We start from the raw sequence: 21381 nt of genomic DNA on the forward strand, positions 1-21381 counted from the left end.
GGTTCCAGCGGTGGTCTTTTTATGGCCACCATAAAGAAGCCGGCAATTGGATAAAGAATGCGCAGGAGGGAGAAGGAGTTTTCTTTTTTTTTTAAAGAAAGTTTTTTCTTGGTCGAACTGGGACCTTAAGGATATATTTAACACCTGGGAAAGTAATGACTTGGAAGCTATTGTTCCCGATTGATGTTTTCAGCTGCAAAGAAAACTGACGAAAAGGGGAAGTTACTCTCCCTCCCCTATGGAATTAACAAATGGACAAGGGAAACCAGCCTTTTGGTAGAAGGTAAAACCTAAACTCCTTTGTTATAAGTGGGAAGGGAGAGGCTTGGGAAAACTAATTTTTACTCTAAGACTTTGCTGGGGGAGATGCCTTGAAGATAAAGAGAATTTTCTTTCCCTAATTTGACTTCACCCCTAGAAGAGAAACTGTAAAAAGAAGAAGCTTCTACTCTGCCTGGACTGTTTGATGACTGTGGGACTTTGGGACTTTTGGGAACTGTTTTAAGCTTGGAAATAACTGATTGGTTTAAGAAGAAGATACAGAAAGAGAAGAAGAAACTTTAAAATGGCTCTATCTCTTGATGAACTAAAAAAAACAATATCTAAAAACAAAGAAAGAAGGCAAAGATGTTATGGGAGAAGCCCTTTGTTTCCTAGATATGGCGCTTGCTATGTGTCAGCAAATTAAACAACAGCTGGAAGAAACCGAGGAAGAAGAAGCCATTTTTAATGAACTAAACGGTGTGACTAAGAAAGAAAGGAGAAAGAGAGGAGCGAAAAGGAAGGACTTAAGAAATAAAAAAATATTTATGAAAGAGAAAAAGAAGATGCAAAAACAACAGAATGCTAGAAAGCAAAAGGAAAGAGGAATGCAGAAAGGGGAAATTAAGAAGGCAGAGGTTTTGAGAGGGGGGTAAAAAGTTTAGGCGGGCTAAGAAGGAAAGGGAAAAGGGGGAAAAAGGTTACAAAGATATAAGACAAGATGGAGATAAGGAAATTTTTTTCAGGGATAACGGGTAATATATGGGTTTTTTAAAAAGGGGGGGGGGATTCTGCAAAGTACACATGAGTATTGTAATAGTGGTATTTGTATTATAAGTAGATAACCAGAACTTTTTAAGATCTAATAAAAGGCTAAAATATCAAGGTATAACTTTAAAAGGTTTAATAATGAATGATAATAAGTTTTAATAAAATACTAAAGGGAATGTTTAAAATATTAGTTTGAATATAGAGTTTAATGGATTAATGTGTTGATTGTTATGGATTTATTATTGTAGTATTGGTTTTTGAAATAGTAGAATGTACTAAGCAGAATCTGATTGGGATTTAGGTGTTATTTTAAATTTTAACTTAGGGGAATGATAGAAAGGCATCATACTCCGATTAGTGATTCCAGGGGAAACTATTCTTTCTTAAATTGGAAATGAGACAGATGTAAATGGAGAAATGGACAAAAGATATAAAAATATTTTTTTTAAAAAGCAAGATTAAATATATAAAACAGAATTAAGATGAGGCAAAAGTGGAGAGGAGTTATATAATAGATATAGAATGGTAAATAAGATGGGTAATGGTATATAAGAAAAGCGTGAATACAACTGAGTCCATACAAAAAGAGGTAATCTGGGGCCAAGTTACTTTCTAGAAGAAAGCTTTATGTTTTTATGTCTGTGTTTTATGTGTGTGTGTTTTAATTAAGAATTAAATAATAAAATCTCGGAAGAAGACTAGATGAGAATAATTATAAACAAGCCAGAGGGAAATATAAAGTTGATGACTGGATAGCAGATAAATCAGAAAGGAAATATGATTGAATAATGATTAAAGAGAAACAATGTGGAATTTGGTAAAGGGAATTTACGTGTTTATATAGAAATGGGATAAATTATAAGTATGTGATATAAAGCAATATGTTACCTGCCTTGTAAGGATCTACAATGGAAAGAGGTTTTATGTTTTTAATGTTTAATGATGTTTTGTCTTGTTTGTTTGTTTGTAAAATCAATAAAACTTGTTTAAAAAAAAAAGCAAGGAAAGACATTGGTAACCTTTATTATTATTATTATTACCGTGTTTCTCATATAATAAGGCTGGGTCTTATTTTTTTTGAGCCCCCCCAAAATGGCTAGGCCGTCTTTTGGGGGGTGACTTAATTCCCCCCCCTTGCATCTTCAGGTGGGCGGCGACGGCTTGGATGTTGACCTCGGCGTTGGTGGGGCATTTCGTATCGGGGTCAACGCAGGCAGCACCATATCCAGGTGTGCAACAAAAGTACTTCCTAATGGCAAGCCCCCCCACCATTTCCCCCCATTTCACATGTTTTGATATAGGCCTTAATTTGGGGGGAGGGGCTTAATTTCATTTCATGCCTATAAAACATGCTGGGACTTTCTATTGGGGGAGGCCGTATTGTTGGAGAAACAGGGTATTATTATTATTATTATTATTATTATTATTATTGTTGTTGTTGTTGTTGTTGTTGTTATGCAAACACATATTGTTTATCTTTATTTTTAAAATAAATATTAAAGGATTATATTTGAAATAATTGAAATGAAACAAAAAGATGTTTCGATTGAGATTAATGAAAGAGGCTAGAATTAATGTGTTTGTTTCTCTCCTTACTGAAAATTTGGAATGGAAAAGGTAATAATAGAATTAAGTATGCATATATGAATGTATAATTGCTGTCATATTTGTATGTAAAGGTGATGACCCAGAATTATGTTGTCCACTAAAAAGAGATTTTTGTTTTTAATGTGAAAAACTGAATAAAATTTGTTAAAAAAAAACTATGAGTAAATATATTTAGACATAAGGCAGTACTGTGAAGATTAGGTGTTCAGCAGAGTAATGATATGATGGAAAAATGGTCCCTCCCATCTAAATGAAGACTCATCATTGCATATTTCAGAATTTTAACAGAGGGATCCTTAGAGATGCAGTATATATAGAGAAGAACAATGGACCAATGGAGAGAGGACACAGCTCTGAGGGGCATCTGTGCTAATTGATGGGTGCTCAGTGCCCTAACTTGACTTGTGAGTTCCTATCTGCTGGCTGCAGAAGTAGCTTGGAGTACTGCACTCTAACCACTGCGCCACAGAGGCTTCTATAATCCTGCCTATACTGAGTTTTCTTCCAAAAATACCTAGCTATCTCCCTGTCCCATCCCCTTCCACTGCTTCTTTCAGTTGCCTTTTGTCAGCCTGATTTCATTCCTGTGGACCATGTCAACTCACTTAAAGTAAACTTCACTACACTTAACATTGATTTTAATTCCTGATGCTTTCCATACTGCCTTCTGGTCTTCCAGTTTTCTAGTTTGGCTTTCCCCAAACGCAAGGATCCTTGCCATATCACATTTTAGCCTATCTAGATGTGGCTGCCAATGAGAGTACTTCATTTAATAAGTATTATGTGGTCAGATTAACTCCTTATGTTTAGCTTAACTCCTTGTGCTGCTAATAACGATTCATTCAATTCTTGCTTTTCACAATATTTATCAGGTTTTACCGTCTGTATTTTGTTTTGTTTCTGGTAAGAGAACTGGAAGATTATTTGCATGCAAATAAGGAAGACTTAATTGATATTACTAAATAAAAGATTATGAAATCATCAATATTACCCATAGGGAGCTACACTTTCCTAAAATTATGGTAAATACACTGTAAACTTGTTATACTGTGGCATACAGCCAAATGGTAAAATATATCACCAGGTTTGATGGAAATATCCAATTAGGCAGTCATTTTGATTTGAAAGCTTTTGAAACTAGAAAATAATCCAATACACTTATGTAATGAACCCTGTTATGCATTAAAATATGATGCAATATAATAAATCAATTCATTTCCTGTAAATGTTCTTTGTCACAAACCACTGGAAAATAGAAAAAATGTGTCAGAATAAATTTTTACAAATCAGGTAGTCAGTTAGTAACTATATTAACAATATTTTCGAACTGTTATACCTTTGTTCTTATAAAATTTGAAATTTAAAATTGAATATGAACATTTAAAATGTTTTTATTTTAAAAAAAACACGTATGATTCCATTCCTCATCGCCTTTAACCCTCTGGTTTAATCTACAATTTTTATTATTATTATTTTACTTTTTGTTAGGCCACTTTGCTTCCAATAAAAAAGCAAAAAGAATGGGATTTGGTTCCCTTTTGTTATTTTAGATAATTTAGATATATAGGTATACTTGTGGTAAATGAATAGATTTTCAAGAAAAATGTAAAATGTTGGCAGCTAGTGAATTTGCTAGTAGTAAAACATAGATGCTGCTGTGTATAAGTCAAAAAACAATTCAGGAGAAATTGTCTCCTTTTTAGTGTAAAATAAACTAGGGCACAATTTAATATTTCCCTCTGAGTATACAGTTTTTAGAATAATTTGAATGTTTGGATGCATTTCAACTAGAATGAAAAATGGGTATAAAAGTAACGTTTTTACTTAATCAGTTTCTGGAATATGTAAGTTATATGTTTTTACTTGCACAGTCTGTATTCAGTTGCATTATTTCCTTGTTACAACTTTGCCACAATATAGTATGTGAGGAGTGACTTTATATTATATTTATTATTAGTAGTAGTGTGGTTAGTCATACAGTAAGGCAGGTATTTAGACTGGATTTGACATTTTTGTCCATCTATCTAGTCCTTCCTAAGGAGCTGGGATATCCAGATGTAGATATTTGATAGTGTTACGGATATACAGCTTATATACAGCAGGATGTAAGCTGTTCCAAGTAAAGCTGCTTTTTGGAAATGAGGATCCACAGGGTTGGTTTTAATTTTTAATCATTCACTGCATTCTTCTTTTAGATTCTCTTTTTATTGACAGGTAAATCAATGGTGGAAAATTCTATCTATTTAAATCAAAATCTGACATAACAAAATAATCGCTGCAATATATGATCATTTTTAGATCATAATAAGCACTGCCATTAAAATTAATCCCATTACCGACTTTCGCTTTTACAATCAGCAGGTGATAATCATACATTCTAAACCTGACATGATATAGCTATCACTGTAAGACACTTCTAATCATTATGTGAATGAATACTTGGAATGTTTAATCAGGTAGCTGCGTATAATTGCCATCTGACTAGACATACAATTAAACTCCACACTTGAAGGAGAAACTTTTTTAAAAGTTTCTTTTTATAAATGCAAATGGATGAAAGATAAACAGTGTTGTATTTGTTATGTCCTGAGGACTCTAGGAGTTCTCACTCAGGTCCACTCACTTTGCGTGGGCGTTCTTCCCCCTTTCCTCATTGGTTGACCCTCTCCAGCAGCCAGCTATAAAAGCAGGCTGCGGGGTCCAACCAGTTGCTGATTGCTGCGAGCCAGTTCCAGGCGTGGCAAGCACGGTCAGCCCTTTATTATTAAATAAAGTATTGTTGCACTCATGCTCTGGTTCAGCCTCTCATTGCTCAAACTTAACACTGGCGACGAGGATGGGATGGCGACCAGAAGCACCATGCAACCGCTGAGTCACTAGTCACCGATCCGCAGCCCAGAGAGAGCGATCGGTCGACTACAAGAGAAACGCTGTCCGCAGCCAGAGAGAGCGGTCAGCCAACAAAAGAGCGAACGTTGTTCCGCAGCCAGAGAAAGTGGTCTGGTTCGAAAGTTAGAAGCGTCCGTAGCCGCTTGTTAGCCCAGCTACGGGGAAAGTGAAGCGCTGCGAGCCGCAGCCGCTCAGTATTAGGCGCGAAATTCAAACGGGTGTCATTTGAATTTCAAACCAAGAGAGACACAGCACAGCGCTGTAGTAAGTCACTAACGCCCACACTGGCGCGAATCTAGACACCTCCAACGGCTAACAGCCAACGTGGTTAACCCAGAGAGAAAGAGAGGATAGCAAAAAAACCTCTCCAGAGCTGATTTCACTTGCAGCCCACGAGCGCCCGTTGTCCCCAGAGAGATTTTTCCGCAGGTAGCCCAGCCGTTTCCAGCACCATGAGTTCCAACCCAGTATTCCCGGCGTTCAAACCAGATGAAGAGAAGTGGGAATCGTATAAGAACCGCTTCAACCATTACATCGATGCGGTCGGCCTGGCGGATGCGGGAGAGCATCGGAAAAAATCCTATTTCCTAATCTACTGCGGAGCCACCGTTTACGATACTGCCGCAGCACTCGTAGCTCCTAGAGAGTTGAAAAACGTTCCGTGGTCCGAGTTGCTTGAGATCCTCACTAACCACTACGCTCCCAGGCCTTCACAGATCGCCAGGAGGTTCACTTTCTGTATGAGGAAGCAATCGAGTAAGGAGACCATCAATCAATATATGGCCGCCCTCAGAACAGCAGCTCTGCACTGCGGGTTTGGAACATACCTGGAGGACATGCTCCTCGATCAATTAGTTTGTGGGGTCAAGGACCTCAACCTACAGAGGCGCCTTCTAGCAAAAAAAGACCTCAACCTCGCACAAGCGGTCGAGGAGGCCCTGGCAGCCGAGCTGGCAACGAACTCAGCCACCGAAATACAGGGCCCAAGCGCCAAGCTGGCATCGTTCCCAGTCCATTCCGAGGAGGTGGTAGCAGAGGAAACCCTCAACGACGAAAACGACGTCAACCGCCTCGCCTACGACAAACGGCCGCAGGTAGGGGCCAAACAAGAAAACACCGGTCCACCCAAGCACATCACGCTGTGCCTAGCCTGTGGGGGATCGCATCATAGGGCCACATGCAAGTTTAAAGGAGCCACCTGTAACAACTGCCATAAAAGGGGGCACATCGCGAGGTCTGCCAAACCCCCCAAAGCGCTGCACACAGACTCCCTCCCTCGCACTCGGGACCTCAGAGGCAAGTATTAAACTGTCGCACGCACCGCCTTGCCAAGCGTACTTGCCACACTGTTAGTAAAATTTCTCTCTCCGTCTCCCTAGAAGGTAAACCGTGCCACATGGATGTTGACACAGGGTCAGCGCTCTCAATAATTTCGTGGAACACCCTCAAGAGACTCCACCCCGGCCTATCTACCACCCGACTTCAAAGATGCGAGTTCGGCCTGAAGGACTACCAGGGGAAGACCATTCCTGTGATTGGCAGAGGCAAGTTCTTTGTCAGTTTTAGAACTTTTAAAGGTCACCTACCTCTAGTGGTAGTTAACGGCAATTTACCCACCTTATTGGGGCTCGATTGGTTTCCCCACCTCGGCCTAGGGCTAACAGGAGTCCATGCTGTCTCAACCTTAGACACTGACTCCTTATTCGCTGATTTCGCAGATGTGTTCAGTGAAGAGCTGGGGTGTTATAACGGAACCCCCATCTCATTCACAGTCGACCCCCAGGCAGTCCCAATCAGACTAAAACCGCGTAGAGTTCCATTTGCTATTCGACCAAAACTAGACGCTGAATTGGATAAACTATTAAAACAAGGGGTCATTGAGCCAACAGATTTCGCCAAGTGGGAGACGCCCATTGTCACACCCCTCAAAAAAGATGGTAGCCTGAGAATTTGCTCGGACTACAAGACAACAATCAATAAATATTTACAAGTTAGCGCCTATCCTGTGCCAGTCATTCAGCACTTATTGCACACATTCGAGCCGGGCAGTATTTTCGCTAAATTGGACATGTCTCAAGCGTATCAGCAGTTCCCTGTTGATAACCAAACAGCGGAACTTCAGACCATCGTCACTCACAGGGGTGCCTTCCGATGCAAGCGTCTCCAATTTGGCGTAAGTGTTGCCCCAGGGATTTTTCAGTCCCTCATGGAGCGGATTTTACAGGGCCTCCCTGGTGTAGTACCCTACTTCGACGACATCTTGGTCTCGGCCAGGGACAGACCCCAACTCTTCCAGAGAGTGCGAGCAGTGCTAGAAAGGTTCAGACAGCATGGCCTCAAGTTAAAAAAAGAAAAATGCGCCATTGCCACTAGACAGGTGGACTTTCTGGGTTATAAAATTGACGCCTCTGGCATTCACCCCTGGAGTCCAAGGTCAGGGCAATCCACGAGGCTCCCACTCCAACCTCCAAAACGGAGCTGCAAGCTTTCTTGGGGCTGCTGAACTTTACGCATCCTTCTTGCCCCACAAAGCCTCAGTAGCCGAACCCCTTCACAGATTATTGGACAAACAGTCACCGTGGCACTGGGGGCACAAAGAAGACCAGGCGTTTAACGCCGTCAAATCACTACTCACGTCAGAGGCGGTGCTTATCCAATTCGACCCTAACCTTCCTTTAGTACTGGCAGCAGACGCATCCCCTTTTGGAATTGGGGCGGTCCTTAGTCACAGACTTCCCAATGGCGCCGAGGCTCCCATCGCCTTTTTCTCAAGGACGCTCTTGGCCACGGAACGCAATTACAGCCAGATCGACAAGGAAGCCCTAGCAGCTGTTGCGGCCGTGAAAAAGTTTCACGAATTCCTTTTTGGCCATTTTTTCGAACTGGTTACGGATCATAAGCCCCTCCTGGGCCTACTGGCCGGGGACAAACAGACCCCTCAGGTCCTTTCCCCTAGAATGACAAGGTGGACACTCTTCCTAGCAGCCTACTCCTACAAACTTATTCACCGCCCAGGCAAAACACTGTCCCACGCCGACGCTCTCAGTCGCTGCCCCTTACCCGCTCCGGCTGAAGACCCCGCTCCTGTCAACTCCATTTTCGAGATCACCCAGTTGGACCTGCCCATCACCGCCAAAACCAAGGCAGACCAAACGCTCGCCCAAGTGCTCGACTGGGTGAGGAGGGGGTGGCCGGGTGGCATCATTGATAACAAATTAACTCCATTTAAGACTCGCATGCAGGAGCTGTCTAGTTTGCAGGGTTGTCTACTATGGGGCACTCGAGTGGTCATTCCGACCTCGCTGCGCACCCGAGTCCTGGAGCGTTGCACGAAGGACACCCTGGCATCGTGAGAATGAAAGCATTAGCACGCAGCTATGTGTGGTGGCCGGGTCTAGACGAGGACATTGTCAATTGGGTAAGTTCCTGCAACATCTGTCAGGAATCCCGTCCTGCTCCCCCCATTGCCACCCCTACCAGATGGGAGAGCGCCAGCAGCCCTTGGTCTAGAATCCATATCGATCTGGCCAGCCCCTTGCATGGGAAGATGTTCCTAGTGGTCGTGGACGCTTATTCCAAATGGATTGATGTAGCACAGCTATCCACGACCACCACACTAGCAATCACCAATGTGTTAACGCGCCTGTTCGTACGCACGGGCTACCCGACTCCATCGTCTCCGATAATGGCCCACAGTTCGCATCAATAGAGTTCAGCCGTTTTGCTGCCAACCTGGGCATCCGCCACATTTTCACAGCCCCATTTCACCCTGCCAGTAATGGGTTGGCGGAAAGAGCCGTCAGGACCACCAAAGAAGCCCTCGCCAGGTTCAGCAGGGATGACTGGCACCACAAACTCTCACGGTTCCTGATGAGCCAGCACTCAACCCCCTGTTCAGTCACCAATAAGTCCCCAGCGGAGCTCCTGATGGGCCGGCGCCTGAGGACTGTATTGGACAGACTTCACCCCAATTACTGCCCCGACTCTCCCCTCGTTTCCACTTCGGGGGTTAGACATTTTATGTTACAGGAGCCTGTATTCACGAGGAATTTCGCGGGGGACCCACTATGGATGCCAGGCGAGATCATCGCCATCACTGGGCCGAGATCGTATAGGGTCAGGCTGGAGGATGGTCGCGTCTGGAGGAGGCACATAGATCAACTACGGAGGCGCCACAGCACCCTTGCCAGCAGAAATCCAGAATCACCAGACGAAGGGGAACCGCCTCATCCGCCTCTCAGCCTCATCGCACCCAACGTCCAGTCCGCACCAACAGCCGTCCCGGTCAGCCCGAACTCGGACAACAGCGCCCCGAGAGTTGACCAGCCTGATCCAGCCCACGGGAACTCGACCCCAGTATCCAACCCTATGAGTCCCGAGGATGCCCAATCCGGAGAACGCGTGGGCGACACGCTGCCGGCTCAACCGTCACAGACTGATTTTGAACGGACAGACAATGCTCCCGAGCTGCGCCGTTCCGGGCGCCAACACAAACCCCCTGTCTACCTCAAGGACTATGCATGTTCGCATCTGGGGGGAAGGGGTGTTATGTCCTGAGGACTCTAGGAGTTCTCACTCAGGTCCACTCACTTTGCGTGGGCGTTCTTCCCCCTTTCCTCATTGGTTGACCCTCTCCAGCAGCCAGCTATAAAAGCAGGCTGCGGGGTCCAACCAGTTGCTGATTGCTGTGAGCCAGTTCCAGGCGTGGCAAGCACGGTCAGCCCTTTATTATTAAATAAAGTATTGTTGCACTCATGCTCTGGTTCAGCCTCTCATTGCTCAAACTTAACAGTATTAGTAGGCCTTAAGTGTCACCCTGTTTTCATGCCACCCAGATAGTCCTTGACATACGATTACAATTGGGATCACAATTTCTATTGCTAAGGAACAGAGTTGTTATATGAGTTATGACTGATTTTACAACATTTTGCCCCAGTTAAATGAATCACTGCAGTTGTCATGTGAACCACATAGATGTTAAGTGAATCTGGTACTCCTTATTAACTTTGCTTGTGGAAAACTGTCCAGGAAAGTTGCAAATGACAATAAAATGACCTTGGGATGCTACAGTGGTCATAAAAACATACAGATTGCAAAGTGACTGGATTTTGAACATATGACTGTGGAGATACTGCAATGGTCATAAGGACTGGTCAAAAGTCATTTTTTTAGTGCCACTGTATCTTCAAACAGTTGCTAAATGAATAGATGTAAGTTGAGGACTATCTATACATCAAACTGATCTGATTATACCTCCAGTAATTTTTCTAGCGTCACTTCCTATTTATGGGAGATTTGAAGCTGTCCCATTATATCAAAGATATAATATTTCTGGTTAAAGACCTTTGACTGGACTGTTGGCAGCAGTACCTCAAAAAATAGATAAGGCAAAGATACAAAATAGATAGGGAAAGTCCTCAAAATTTTATGTTATTTTCATGTATGTGAAAACTATGTACTATAAACTAAGATTGTTCCACATTTTGCCTTCGTTAAAAGTTACAATTTATTGGTGGTGTTTGGAGAAATGAACGTAGGCCTCTATCCGGATAATCTTCTATTATCATTAGTATTTAATATTACCCAAATGTAATTTGAGGCTAAGTTTAAGTGCCTCCCTCCATCACAAAATTTCAGTCATGATTGCCAATAATTAACAAGAGACCTAAACTGCATGCCTGGAGGATAAACAGCAAGAACAAGTTATTTTTTAAAAAAAATATTTGGGCATGGTTTTAGCTCTATTAAACGCAATGTACACCAAAGTTATGTCATACACAGTGCTGAAAAAAAAATTGCATTTGTTTGGTTGGCTGCAATTCAGTCTTTTAATTTCATCATAGCATATCCCAGCAGCACTGAAGTTACGTTCAGCTAAGGCTCATGCTAAAGCTCATGTTTTGCTGCCCGGCTAGGACTTTACACTTTCTTTACTCCTCTTAAAAGGTTCTAATCTAAATTCCTAAGAGCTACATTCCAGATAGTATGAAAGAGGGAGGCAGGTCTATCTAATGTCAAAACAGATGCATGGATCTGCATCATAGCACATTGGCTGAAGTTGCTGTTTGGGTTCTTTCCTTATAGAGGACAATTACAAACAAATATAGTTTATTTTATTTTAATTTATTTTATTTGTTTTTGATTCCACCTTTATCATTTTTTTATAAAAAAAAATGCCTCAAGGCAGCAAAAATACCTAATACTCCTTCTTCCTCTCCACATCACTACCTTGTGAGGTGAATGGGGCTGAGACAGAATGACTGGCCCAAGGTTGAGGATAATCTTACAAAAATATAATATTTTTATAAGAGCTTTTTCTTGGTGGCTTTCCCAATGATGAGTTATGAGCATGCACTTAATACATGTAAACAACGTATCAGAGACCTGGTAGTCCAATGGGACCATTTTGCTCTGTCTGACAATTTTTTTTTAGCGGTCAAGCCCCTTTTTACAAACCAGTTAGATAATCAAACCACATAACTGTTTCCAAATTCTGAAGAGCACTAATGCTAACAGGCTTCAACACTCTCTCCATACAATTTTTGGAGACTTGATACAAAAATATCCCTTATGAGCTAAGACCATGCCTCTGTGGGAAACGGACTGTTGAAACTGCAGCTCATGTCTTGCTGTCTTGTACCTCTAAAAGGACTCAAGGATCCACCTTATAACTCCCTTCCCAGTAAACCTGATCAGAAACTCTGATGGGTTTTTTTGTGTACAGTTGTTATCAGATCAGTGTGATTCCATCTCTTTGAATAAAGCTAAATTTTGTTATACTACCTGTAAATTGGGATAGTTATTATCCACTGATAATACACCAACAATTGTAATATTTATCCTGTTTTTTTTTATTTAGTGTTTGTTTTTAAAGTGTTTGTTTGCAATTTTGGTCAATGACCATAATAAAAATATTCATTCATATGAGGACAATTGGAGTTGTGCAAACAAGTGCCTACATAACACCTGCTTGGAGGCATTTCAAAACAGCCATATTTTATGCAGGGCTCACATAGCAAGGAAAAGACATAACTGTTTTAAAGAGATACAGTGAGGTGTTAGGCTTCTGTGCAGCAGTGATTTTTCTAATTCCCCCCCCTCCCCCGAGCACTGGAAATACAGCAATGCCAATAATAAGTTTAAGTTATAAAAGATGTTGTAATATTTTTTGCTCAGATTTCCCTTTTCTCTGCATTTGTGTCTATCTCTGCCTTTATCCAATCAGTAGCAAATAGCTAATAAACTGGATCATATTTTCCATGAATTCATACAGGCTTTGGCATCGAGGCATATGATCATGTTTGAGTTGTTCCAAAATTTGGCTGTTGCAGGCAAAGCCTAACACATTTGGAAGTTTTTGAATACAGCAGATACTAATCAGAGCTGACTTCAAAAACTGAGCTAGTCAGGAGTAATAATATTCTCCTCAGTAGATTGCTTCAATGTCTCTTCCAAGAAATCTAGTAGCCCTTCATCTCTCTGCCCTTTTGCTTTTAAAGTGGTGGCATTAATGCATTTACCACATTTATGTATCTGGACAAAATCAAGAGTTAGAGAGATGAAACAAAAAAATATGGTTCCATCAAAAACTTCAGTATATGATTCTTACTATTAGATCCATGTTTTGTCGAATCATTCTCTTCAGAAAGAGTTTATCTGAAGGTCTGTTCTTCTCTCTTTTCACTCCCCTATGCTCCCTCCTTTTTTGAACACATCTTTTCTTTCTTCTCCTCCCTCCCCCCTCCCTTTTTAATTTTACATGCATGTTGTGGCATCTTGGAGGTCTACTTAACCTTTCATTGGAGAACAAAGACTAACAAGGTAGGGAATGATGCAAAGTAGACGAATTATCAACTCATATTAAGGGCACATTTGCTATCCCTCCTGCCCATCCTCACTGTGTAGTTTTGAGGGGAAAGTGGAAGTATTATTTTTCAATGTGTAGCTCATTTTTCATATGCTCAAAATTGGTTAAATAGCAATAGCATTTAGACTTATATACCACTTTACATAGTCAGCATATTTTCCCCAACAATCTGGATCCTCATTTTACCCACCTTGGAAGGATGGAAGGCTGAGTCAACCTTGAGCCTGGTGAGATTTGAACTGCCAAATTGCAGGCAGCCAGCTGTCAGCAGAAGTAGCCTGCAGTACTGTACTCTATCCAATGTGCCACTGTAGCTAAATAGAAAAAACATTGCCAATTTTTGGTTATTGTAGATAAGGCAAAGTCTTGGGATAGCAAAATATAGGCCCACCTGCCGCTCTAATCTTTATATTATCCTCTTGAATGCAGTGATCAGAATTAGAATTTGTATTCCTTTCCGTGGAAGAAAGAATTTGAGTCAAAGTATCATATCCTGAAAAAAGTGGAGAATTAAATGTAATAATATCTTATGGAGATTATTTCTTCAGCTTTTTCCTTATTAAAGTTCACCCAATGTGGACACCCCCATGTTTTCTTCACAGCAGCATTTCTGATTTGATAGACAATGGTACATAGTAAGCTTTCATAAGCAAATCTAGAAATATGAAAATAAAAAAAGATTGACCCATTGATCACTTAAGAACACCAAAATGTGAAAATGTTTTTGTTATTGGCAAATGTCTTAGAGAGGTTGCAGGGAAACCGAGGGGAGAAGTCTATGCCAAGTTATTATACATTGATGTTATTTATTTTGTTTTGGTTTGCACATATAATTCCCTTTGGTCCTAGAGTTTTCATGGTTCATTTACTTACCTTCTGAAGGCTTGAAATGAAAAAAAATATTCAGCAATGAGCACACAGAGTCAAGTGAATTTGTAAGTTGAGTGGATTTATGACAGAGGCTCAGGATATTGTCCCTAACAATTTGGGTCTTCATTTTACCGACCTTGGAAGGAGGGAAGGCTGATTCAGCCTTGAGCCTGGTGAGATTTGAACTGCCAAATTGCAGTCAGCTGGCAGTCAGCAGAAGAAGCCTGCAGTACCGCACACTAACCATTGCACCACCGTGGCTCATGCAGGCTAAATATGTAGACCTGGAATGTATTACTGAATCCACTTGAATTCCACAAATCCTATTTGATTCTCTCTCAATTTCCTCTTGGATCTATACTTTTCTTCCCTCTCAACCTTCCCACCCCTTAAAAATTACTGGCCCAAACTGCTTTTTCCTGTTCTTACCACACACTTTGATAAATGTTGAGATCATTTAAAAAATATGATCTATCTTATATCCTGTAAATGGGAATATTCTAACCAAAATCTCCAACAATTTTTATGTAATTGTTTACATATAAAACTTTTAATAAATTAATTTTAAAAAATTAAAAAAAATAATTATATTATCATTCTGCAATTGTATATAAACTTATTAGTTCAGAGGCGTGGTGGTGCAATGATTAGAATGCAGTATTGCAGGCTAATTCTGCTGACTGCCGGCTACCAGCAGTTCAGCAGTTTGATTCTAACTGGTTCAAAGTTGACTCAGCCATTCATCCTTCCAAGGTCAGCAAAATAAGGACCTAGATTGTTGGGAGCTGACTCTGTAAACCACTTAGAGAGGGCTGTAAGGCACTGTGAAGTGGAATATAAGTCTAAGTGCTATTGGTATTACTATTAAATAAATATAATTGTAGGAATACATAAACTTATTTTAATGTGTTTATTAGGATAAGTCCCTTCCCCTTCCAATCTTTCAAAAATGTGTTTTAGAAAGTAAGAAACAAACATGGTCATGAATATATTTACTAGTTAAATCATATGATCTGCGAATAGGCACACAGATTACATATAAGGTTTATATATAATATAGATTAGTGTCAGTGGTGGTATTCTACCAGTTTGGCCCAATGTAGGTGAACCGGTAGTAAAAAATGCTACCTGTTCAGCTGAACCATATTTCCAATGATCAACTGAGCGACAATCAGCTGTGCCACATGATTTAGATTAGCCAGAAAACAGGAAATCATTAGATTTCCTGCTTTCTAGCTAGTCTAAATTGCATGACACAGCTGATTCCTCCCCCTCACTGTTGTACTTACCTTGGAAGACTTCAAAATGCTTCTTTTTTCAGTGCCCAGGAGGCTTCCCTGAGGCCCTGTAGGCAAAAAACGGGGCAATGGGCTGCTGTGAAAGGAAAAAAAAAAAACCACATAGCCATGCCCACCCAGTCACATGATCACGTGGCCACGCCCATGTGGCCACAACCACAGAACCGGTAATAAAAAACAATTGAATCCCATCACTGGTTAGTGTTTAATTTTTTTCCCCAGTATTCCATTGTATATTTTAAGTCTGAAATGATTTGAAGCCAGAAAACTTTAAGGGCATTTTGACCTGTGCATCTCCAGCATCAGAGGTAGGAAGTATGATTTCAAAAGCCAGAGCTTTCTCTTTAGTGGCACCAATTTACTACATCTTCTTTCTTCTTAAATACGTTTTCTTAAAAGCCTTTCGGGAGAAAATAGGTAGTCACTTTTCTGTCTGCCATGTATTTTTAAATGACAAGTCATTGTTTGCTCATTTCCTTAAGATGTTGTGGCTTTTGCTTGTGGGCATTTTCTTATGACTTTTTTTTTCTTTCTGATCTTTTTTATCTGTGAGCTGCCATGTGGATCAGTTTTTGATAGAAAAGCTGAAAGTGTTTAAGCAATTTTAGATTAAATAAATTGAATTTATTTATTAAACAGAGTGGCATCAGATTTCATTGAAATCTAGTGTCACTGAAGATTTTCTCTATCTTTCATGTGCCCTAAAGCATTCTAATGATTTTACTAAACTTCTATTTACAGAAATGTATAAAACGCCTATGGCAACTGGTGAAACAAAAAGCTATGAAAATTATTCAGAGAGAGGCAGAAAAAGAAGCAATTTTGGTTTACTATTAGTCTGAAGTCCCATTAATTATTTTTGGTTTGTTCACAAACAGATAAAGGGCAATAGTTTAATGGTAGAATACATAGCATTACTAATAATAAGGAAATCAAATCTTGCAAAGTAATTATTTTTATATGTAGAAGGAAAGGCTTCTGAATTTCTTTTTAAAGTAATGCACTTTCTTACCCAAAGTTCATTTTTATTTCATGAAAGAGAGGTCAGTCAAGGACTGGGATTTTGATTTCCTGAATGGTAATAAAAATAACAGTATTGATTATCCCTAACAGTTCCTCACTTGTAAATGGCTGCTAGAAATTGTGATACCTTTGATATATTTATTTCAGCTTCCTGGAATTAAATGTTTAAAATATCTTTTTTGAGAATCAATGCACTTATGTAGAGATGATTGTACAAAATTATTTAATGACTATCATAAACGAACAGCAAAAAGTTGTCCTTTTCTCACTGAACAGGACTATAACCAAAGCTGTCCATAGAATTGTGCTGATCTGCCTCAGGCAGCATCTCAATGAGATGACAGCAAATAAAGCTCCAGTATGTATTGGTGTCTATGTAGAATAAAAAGAGGTTTTGAAAAGAAAACTCTAGTAGATTGGGCACTGTTTGATCATGTTCATTCCGTTTCATTTCTCTTTGGCATGAAAGGATATAAAATCAATCTTGAGCAATATGTATTGGCTTTCAACTAAAATTCCAGTTGTAATTCAGGGAGTGAAAAATGGAAAGGACATCTTCACTTACTGAAGTTCTGCCACTGTGTGTTTTGGAAGAAAAGTATCCAATAGGTAGAGTATTACATCTTAGCCAGCACTGTGATACTCCATCTCCTTCTGTATTTCCAATGTGTGATCAGGTAATGATACTTGATCATATGCTACCACACAGGGGTGGGCTTCAAAAATTTTAGCAACAGATTCTCTGCCCAGTTGCTGGGTGGACATGGCCATGGTGGGCATGGCCTAGTCAGCCTCCTGCACAATGGTGGCAGGGAATGGCGTTTTTGACTTCCCCGGGCCACGGACGCTTTCCTTGAGCCTCTGGGAGGACAAAAACAGCATCCAGGGTCTTTGGAGGCTCTCTGGAAGCCAGAAATGGACCAGTTTCTAGCCTTCCCAAACTTATGGGAGGGAGTCCTGTTTTTTACCTTCCTCGAGCCTCCATGTGTGCCCTGCAGTTACCTGCATCCAAAATGGGCTGTGTGGGGACTCCTGGTACCGGTCCGGGGACCAGTGGTTGGGGACCCCTGCTCTACAGGTCTAATACTAGCAAAAATAAAATAGATTCATGATCCAAATTAAGCAGCTCTCTGTCTGATGGCAGAACGGGAATATGTCAATTTTTATTATATTGATCATATCTTAAATGACTGAATCTAGGGAGAATTTTACATTAAGTTTCTGACTTAATTATAGTTTTGTTGATGGCTCAGCAACTGTCTTGGAAGATGAATATACACACTGGTCAGAGAGTAAAAATCAACTTAAACAATTACAGGATGGCATATTAGTCACCTCTATTGATTGTTTTAGAAGGAAAATGCTGTCAAGAAAAAGTTGCAAATTATTTGGTCTAGGAACCAGTTTTACACATGGAAAATAGGTTGTAGAAAGCAGCAAATATAAATTTGTTTCAAAGTAAACACCAAAAACCACAGAAGAAATGGGGGGCAGAGTGGGGAGTAACATTTGAACACTTTGCATACACATTTTTGTGGACATTACATTTTGGATCTTGGAAATATTTCAAAGTACCAAAATTAAAATGGATACAACAGGCAGAATTGGTTTCATTCACAGAATATTCATAACAAATGATTTAATAGAAACCTTTGTGGGAATGAATAGCATAGTTTTAATTTGTCTTTTTTTAAAAAAATGTTGCCAGTCCCACTGTATTATTGAACAGAGGCATTTTCCAAATAATACACCAGTTTCATATAAAAGCGGATTCTATTAATATATGGAGTCTTGATAACTCCAAGAATTGTGAGTTTCTGTTCCAAGGGTTCAGACAAAATGTTAGTGAGAATAATTTATTAATATATTTAATATATATGTCTTCTGGCCCCATCAGTTCAAGCCATCTGACTGTTATTCTTGTAGGGTAAGTATGAGAAACAAAGAATATCAGATATGATTGTCACCTTGAGATATTCATAAAAAATAATAAAAAGGTGGGATAGAAAACAAACAAACAAATGATATATATTGATTTTAAGAGTTAGTTGTATTTCCCAGTATCTTCTACATTACACAATTTTATCACATCCATCCAGTTTATCCTGGTTTCACTTTATTTGCTACCTCTTGTGGAAAGTCAGAAAAATGTTGTAAATAATAACTCCTAAAATTTCTCCTTCAATTAAATCAAAATTGGGAATATTACTGACTTAATATTACACATTCTGGCTGAGACTGATTAATTTGTAATTGAACAGCATCTGAAGAGATGAAGATTTCCCAACTCTAAATTAGAAAATGGAAACCAGTTGTAAAGATTGATGGCAGCTATGAATTTGTTTCTGTAATATCCAGTTTAGCCTTGATTTATTTTAGCACAAGGATACATGGATTTTTAACTGAATTGCCAATATTGTTCAGCTGTTCATTAAATGTTTGCTGTGATTATTAATTAGCTTGTTAATTGGGGGGAATGGGCACACTTTTGTACCCGCAGGCGGTGCTTTTTCCAATTAAAAATAAGCATTTAATCTCTCTACCACTAGTTTATGAGGCAGTTTATTGTTAAAATGCAAGTGATGCCAAGATGATAGAATTACAACATTCTCTGGAGGGCCAAAAGCTAGCCTGAAGCAATCCTTTGGACTTGCCTTTTTACTATACAAAGTCATTTCCCACAAAATGACCTAGAGTACCAAATGTGTCCAAATGGATCTGAACTGAGGGATAAAAAACATTTTTTCCCTTCAACAGTACTTCAAGCCCCTAAATAGATACACTTCCAGCATCAAATGGAAAGGATTCATTAGGCAGCTTTGCTTTACTAGCAACATGATTGACAGCCTCTGAAGCTCCACAAAAGCTTTATTGCTTGGAGTTCTTGAAAATGGGGAGGGGGTGGGAACCCCAAAGCAACTGTTAGAAAGGAAAGAAAAACCCTGCCAGATTTAACACACTGAAATAAAACTCTGAACAGACAGAAAAATGGAGGATTCTATCCCCCCCTCCATGACAGCAGATATTGTGTGGGAAAATAATCTGCTTAACTCAATGTGGAATTAAGGAGTTTCTGTTTATTCTGTGATAGTCAGCACATCTTTGAAAACTGTGCCTCTGAGAAGAGTAATGAAGGAGAGCAGATTTTCCCAGCAGGAACAGAAGGAGAAATGAGAAATTGGTTCCTATTTTGAAGGAAACTATTTAAATGAGTTTGCTTGTTGTATCTAAGTATTCAGCAGCTTTGATGTGGGTGATTTATAGGATTGCCCAATCCTATTTTACAGTATTTTCCTTCTTGCACCCAATTGCAGAAGTGAAGCAAAGGAATAAACTCAAATATGGGATAATTAAAAACACATTTTCTAGGACATTCTGTTAGTCCAGAGTTTCTTCATCCTCTTTTAGGCGCACCTTCCTTTCAATGAAGATATGTAGGGTGTTTTTGCACTTCACTGGACCATGAAGGCAACAGGCAGACTTTATCAGACTTCCTTGAGTCATCCTATAGCAAGAAGGCAATGATAAAAACAGTTTGGCTGAAAAGTTAATCTGTGGCTTAAGGCCAGGGTAAACTACTTCTGTGGGAGCCCAAAGAAGACTTGCTACTAGCTTCTTATCATTCATCCACTTATGCCTACAGCAGATCTTTTACAGTTAAATAAGGTTGAGAGTTTTTAGTTAACAAGGCTTTACTGTTTTTATTTTATGTTTTAGCTTGTGAAAGGCAGTGTGATATACAGTGACAGACAACAGGATAAGAAGATATTTAGTTAAATTAGTTGATAAAAAAGCATGAAGACACTTCCATGGAGGTGGTCAAAAAAAACAAGACAGTAGAAATGATTGGGCAATTGAAAGTGTGCCAACCTCTCTAATATATGTAAAAAAAATGGAGGGGAGGTCACAGCTGATACCTTGGTTGAATTTTCTTCTCTTTGAAAATAGCCTCCAATGTACTTGAAATATACAGTATATAATGGTACCTCGATACTCAACCGCCTCAAAACTCATCAAATTTGGTACTCAGTGCATTTTGAAATCAAAATATTGTCCTGGTATTTGTCATTTGTTTGGTACTCTATGGGCTGTTATAGGAAGAGGATAATAGCCACATAGAATGGACAGGAAGTCGGCCATACCGAGAAGGTTGATAAGATAGGAAAAGGTACAGGAAGTTTTTCCCAAATAAACCAAAGGGTCATGTAGTAAGTCACAGAGATTTATTTGATTGTTTACTGGTTTTAGAACTGGTCCTGGAACCAATTAATGATGAGTAACAAAGTACCATTGTATGCACTGTATCTAAAATTCTTGTTGCGACCTTTACCTGAGTGATATGATGCATCATAGAGCAACAATTTTTGAACCAAAATACCTCAAATGGGCTAACTTTCAGAACGTGTCAAAATACCTGATCCATGATTCCTAAGGGAATGAAATTTGAGAAAAAGTATGGCAGTTTTAGTACTACTGGCTGAAGCAAGGAATTGACTTATCATGTGCCTCTTAAAGAAACAACAACTTTAAAGTACATGAAGAAAGGCCTGGACATTTTTATTGCTTTATGAGTCCATTCTCTGGCACACAAAATGCGCATATATCTATATCCCATCATACATACATAGTGCTCCATTCTCCAGAATTTTTTCACAACAATGCTGTGAGGTAAGTTGATCTGAAAATCACCAAGTGAGATGCTGTACCTCCAGATGGAATAGAAACTGCATATTTTTGATGAACAGGAAGAACTATAAAAAAAATGTAAAATTTCATTTATCCAATATTTGACAA

General features: G+C 39.7%; 1 long non-coding RNA gene across 4 annotated transcripts in view; it reads left to right on the forward strand.

Moving 5' to 3' along the window:
- Positions 1-21381, forward strand: part of LOC148125158 (uncharacterized) — a 184591-nt gene that overhangs the window by 44453 nt on the left and 118757 nt on the right. For 2 of the 4 annotated variants that reach the window (XR_015744504.1, XR_015744502.1), the window contains exon 4: positions 2179-2261. The exons of the other annotated variants lie outside the window; for them this stretch is intronic. This is a non-coding gene — a long non-coding RNA (uncharacterized LOC148125158). The remainder of the gene's footprint in view (positions 1-2178; positions 2262-21381) is intronic. 4 annotated transcript variants of the gene reach the window in all.

This window comes from Pseudonaja textilis, chromosome 8 (genome assembly GCF_049901715.1).
Source record: "Pseudonaja textilis isolate UNSWEBS1 chromosome 8, rPseTex1.2, whole genome shotgun sequence".
Classification (NCBI taxonomy): domain Eukaryota; kingdom Metazoa; phylum Chordata; class Lepidosauria; order Squamata; family Elapidae; genus Pseudonaja; species Pseudonaja textilis.